Raw genomic sequence first — 5000 nt, 5'->3', positions numbered from 1 at the left:
ATGTTGTGCCGTAACGTAACCCATGTTGTGCCGTAACGTAACCCATGTTGTGCCGTAACGTAACCCATGTTGTGCCGTAACGTAACCCATGTTGTGCCGTAACGTAACCCATGTTGTGCCGTAACCTAACCCATGTTGTGCCTTAACCTAACCCATGTTGTGCCTTAACCTAACCCATGTTGTGCCTTAACCTAACCCATGTTGTGCCTTAACCTAACCCATGTTGTGCCTTAACCTAACCCATGTTGTGCCTTAACCTAACCCACGTTGTGCCTTAACCTAACCCATGTTGTGCCTTAACCTAACCCATGTTGTGCCTTAACCTAACCCATGTTGTGCCTTAACCTAACCCATGTTGTGCCTTAACCTAACCCATGTTGTGCCTTAACCTAACCCATGTTGTGCCTTAACCTAACCCATGGTGTGCCTTAACCTAACCCATGTTGTGCCTTAACCTAACCCATGTTGTGCCTTAACCTAACCCACGTTGTGCCTTAACCTAACCCACGTTGTGCCTTAACCTAACCCACGTTGTGCCTTAACCTAACCCACGTTGTGCCTTAACCTAACCTACGTTGTGCCTTAACCTAACCCATGTTGTGCCTTAACCTAACCCATGTTGTGCCTTAACCTAACCCATGTTGTGCCTTAACCTAACCCATGTTGTGCCTTAACCTAACCCATGGTGTGCCTTAACCTAACCCATGGTGTGCCTTAACCTAACCCATGGTGTGCCTTAACCTAACCCATGTTGTGCCTTAACCTAACCCATGTTGTGCCTTAACCTAACCCATGTTGTGCCTTAACCTAACCCATGTTGTGCCTTAACCTAACCCATGTTGTGCCTTAACCTAACCCATGTTGTGCCTTAACCTAACCCATGTTGTGCCTTAACCTAACCCATGTTGTGCCTTAACCTAACCCATGTTGTGCCTTAACCTAACCCATGTTGTGCCTTAACCTAACCCATGTTGTGCCTTAACCTAACCCATGTTGTGCCTTAACCTAACCCATGTTGTGCCTTAACCTAACCCATGTTGTGCCTTAACCTAACCCATGTTGTGCCTTAACCTAACCCATGTTGTGCCTTAACCTAACCCATGTTGTGCCTTAACCTAACCCATGTTGTGCCTTAACCTAACCCATGTTGTGCCTTAACCTAACCCATGTTGTGCCTTAACCTAACCCATGTTGTGCCTTAACCTAACCCATGTTGTGCCTTAACCTAACCCATGTTGTGCCTTAACCTAACCCATGTTGTGCCTTAACCTAACCCATGTTGTGCCTTAACCTAACCCATGTTGTGCCTTAACCTAACCCATGTTGTGCCTTAACCTAACCCATGTTGTGCCTTAACCTAACCCATGTTGTGCCTTAACCTAACCCATGTTGTGCCTTAACCTAACCCATGTTGTGCCTTAACCTAACCCATGTTGTGCCTTAACCTAACCCATGTTGTGCCTTAACCTAACCCATGTTGTGCCTTAACCTAACCCATGTTGTGCCTTAACCTAACCCATGTTGTGCCTTAACCTAACCCATGTTGTGCCTTAACCTAACCCATGTTGTGCCTTAACCTAACCCATGTTGTGCCTTAACCTAACCCATGTTGTGCCTTAACGTAACCCATGTTGTGCCTTAACGTAACCCATGTTGTGCCTTAACCTAACCTATAATGTGCCTTAACCTAACCTAAAGTGCGCCGTAACCTAAACTATATTGCGCCTTAACCTGACGCACGTTGTCGCTGAACCTGCTCTGTAATTGTTATGCAACCCGTTAAAGTAGTGTAGTGTTGCCTAACCGCAACCCTCGCAATATAGTTCGCTACTCGCACTGCCCGGTCCCCTGTGTATCGCGTCATGTTAAACACCTTGCAGGTGTTGCTGACTTTCCACATGCTCCTGCTATACACTGTAGTGTGGATAGCAGCAGGACGTACATGCCCCCCCCCCTTCCCCCCTGCCTTCGCAAGCTGGTCGGTGAGAAGTTTGCATGTTCAATGCCCTTCGCATGCCGACGTACTCAGCCTACGTTGTGGTACGGCCTGTCACCTGTCCGCCGATGTACGCAAAACCCACAAACTGTACTGCACATTGCTCCGTATGTACTGAATGATACATCGTGGCCCATGTGACCGTATGACGACAGCGCCTAGCAACGGCGGACCATACAGTCCAAATATTGTGCACGCAGCTACGTGTCGTCTCCCTATAAGAGCTGGATTGCAGTGTGGTACGCCATACAGACGTGTGGGAGGAACGGACGCCCTGGATGGCGATCAGCATGAGCAGTCTGTTGATGTAGTGGAGCGTGTATTCGGACGTAGTCGTCTCTTCTCACACACCGTGATAGCATGTTGCACCGCGTTCCACATCTGCGACATGCTGCAGAGGCGGGCTGACAGTCGTTCGCGCAATGGACACCGCATACGTACGGGGTCTACCTTCCACGTGTTCTCTAGGCGTGCACATGTTGTTGCGTCTATGTGGGCAGACGTAGTGTGTTGTGACACCTGACACAGGCATGCAATACTCGTTGCAAATGGCGATGGACGTGTACGTTTGCTGGTGACGTTACGCAAATGAACAACCGGTAACCCGTTGTGGTGCGGTTGTTCTCGCTAGAGGTGAATCAGTGTTGGCGACGATCGGTCGAGCTATTAACCGGTTGTTTCAGGGATACCCACCATGCCCACGAACGTGAAAGGGGACCCACCATGCCCACGAACGTGAAAGGGGATCTGGGTGTGAGGCGATACGCGGCGGTGGCTGGGTGGGACCGTCCCCGGCCGGTGAGGGGGGGCCGCCCGGCGTGCTGGCAGCGCGGTGCGTGGGCGCACGCGCTACAGCCGGCTGGTGGGGGCGGCCGGTGGCAGGCGCGCCGGCCGACGGACGCGGCAGGCGGCGCAGCTGCGCGCCGGCGCCCCCTGCTCGCGGCGCCTTGCGGCCAAAGTAGGTCCTCGCGGGCCCGGTGCGAAGCGCGGTGGCCATCTGCAGTGTGCTGGTCCGATTGAGGACTTTGTGCGCTGAGGATGCGCCGCCGCCCGGCGCTCGGCGCCGCGACGCCGTCTGCTGCTCGGTCGCCCCAGCGGTTCTCGCAGGTGGTTTGTATCGCAGCTGTGCGGACGTGTTGGCGCGTGCGCTGTGCTGGGAGAGTTCGCTTCGGCACCCAAGTAGGGCTTTTGTCCTTCTGTGGCGCTGGCGTTGGAGCTGCCGGTCACCGTAGGTGGCGCGTGTTGTCTCCCGCCGGCAATGCCACGACAGCACGCTCCCGGGCCTCTGTCGGCAGCGGCAAGCTCAGTTGGGAGCACGGGTGGTCGCACCTAAAGCGTCTACTCGCCTAACTCCGGGCGATTGCGCCTCTCTCGAACCCGACCAAGTACTTAGGACGGCGCTGCGCGCCGCCGGGACCTGAGAGGGTTTCGAGGTGTGTTGTGCAGGGGAGCTCAGCCTCCTCCTGTTTGCAGAATAATTGAGCGGACGCTTGCGTGTTCGCGCGGGCCCCCGGGACACACTCCCGGGCGGCCGGCTGCTCAGCTCTAGTTGACGCAGCTCCCTGGTTGATCCTGCCAGTAGTCATATGCTTGTCTCAAAGATTAAGCCATGCATGTCTCAGTACAAGCCGCATTAAGGTGAAACCGCGAATGGCTCATTAAATCAGTTATGGTTCCTTAGATCGTACCCACGTTACTTGGATAACTGTGGTAATTCTAGAGCTAATACATGCAAACAGAGTCCCGACCAGAGATGGAAGGGACGCTTTTATTAGATCAAAACCAATCGGTCGGCTCGTCCGGTCCGTTTGCCTTGGTGACTCTGAATAACTTAGGGCTGATCGCACGGTCCTCGTACCGGCGACGCATCTTTCAAATGTCTGCCTTATCAACTGTCGATGGTAGGTTCTGCGCCTACCATGGTTGTAACGGGTAACGGGGAATCAGGGTTCGATTCCGGAGAGGGAGCCTGAGAAACGGCTACCACATCCAAGGAAGGCAGCAGGCGCGCAAATTACCCACTCCCGGCACGGGGAGGTAGTGACGAAAAATAACGATACGGGACTCATCCGAGGCCCCGTAATCGGAATGAGTACACTTTAAATCCTTTAACGAGTATCTATTGGAGGGCAAGTCTGGTGCCAGCAGCCGCGGTAATTCCAGCTCCAATAGCGTATATTAAAGTTGTTGCCGTTAAAAAGCTCGTAGTTGGATTTGTGTCCCACGCTGTTGGTTCACCGCCCGTCGGTGTTTAACTGGCATGTATCGTGGGACGTCCTGCCGGTGGGGCGAGCCGAAGGCGTGCGACCGCCTCGTGCGTGTTCGTGCGTCCCGAGGCGGACCCCGTTGAAATCCTACCAGGGTGCTCTTTATTGAGTGTCTCGGTGGGCCGGCACGTTTACTTTGAACAAATTAGAGTGCTTAAAGCAGGCAAGCCCGCCTGAATACTGTGTGCATGGAATAATGGAATAGGACCTCGGTTCTATTTTGTTGGTTTTCGGAACCCGAGGTAATGATTAATAGGGACAGGCGGGGGCATTCGTATTGCGACGTTAGAGGTGAAATTCTTGGATCGTCGCAAGACGAACAGAAGCGAAAGCATTTGCCAAGTATGTTTTCATTAATCAAGAACGAAAGTTAGAGGTTCGAAGGCGATCAGATACCGCCCTAGTTCTAACCATAAACGATGCCAGCCAGCGATCCGCCGCAGTTCCTCCGATGACTCGGCGGGCAGCCTCCGGGAAACCAAAGCTTTTGGGTTCCGGGGGAAGTATGGTTGCAAAGCTGAAACTTAAAGGAATTGACGGAAGGGCACCACCAGGAGTGGAGCCTGCGGCTTAATTTGACTCAACACGGGAAACCTCACCAGGCCCGGACACCGGAAGGATTGACAGATTGATAGCTCTTTCTTGATTCGGTGGGTGGTGGTGCATGGCCGTTCTTAGTTGGTGGAGCGATTTGTCTGGTTAATTCCGATAACGAACGAGACTCTAGCCTGCTAACT

At 53.1% G+C, this 5000-nt stretch overlaps 1 non-coding gene across 1 annotated transcript in view; it reads left to right on the top strand.

Moving 5' to 3' along the window:
- Window positions 1-3555: 3555 nt before the first annotated feature.
- LOC126452457 (small subunit ribosomal RNA) overlaps window positions 3556-5000 on the top strand; it is a 1909-nt gene continuing 464 nt past the window's right edge. Inside the window, exon 1 of the ribosomal RNA XR_007584620.1 lies at window positions 3556-5000. This exon is cut by the window's right edge and continues 464 nt beyond it. This is a non-coding gene — a ribosomal RNA (small subunit ribosomal RNA).

The sequence above is a fragment of the Schistocerca serialis genome, unplaced genomic scaffold (assembly GCF_023864345.2).
Source record: "Schistocerca serialis cubense isolate TAMUIC-IGC-003099 unplaced genomic scaffold, iqSchSeri2.2 HiC_scaffold_875, whole genome shotgun sequence".
In the NCBI taxonomy this organism is placed as follows: Eukaryota; Metazoa; Arthropoda; class Insecta; order Orthoptera; family Acrididae; genus Schistocerca; species Schistocerca serialis.
Note: the sequence above shows the minus strand (reverse complement) of the source record. Positions and strands in the feature narration are given on the sequence as shown.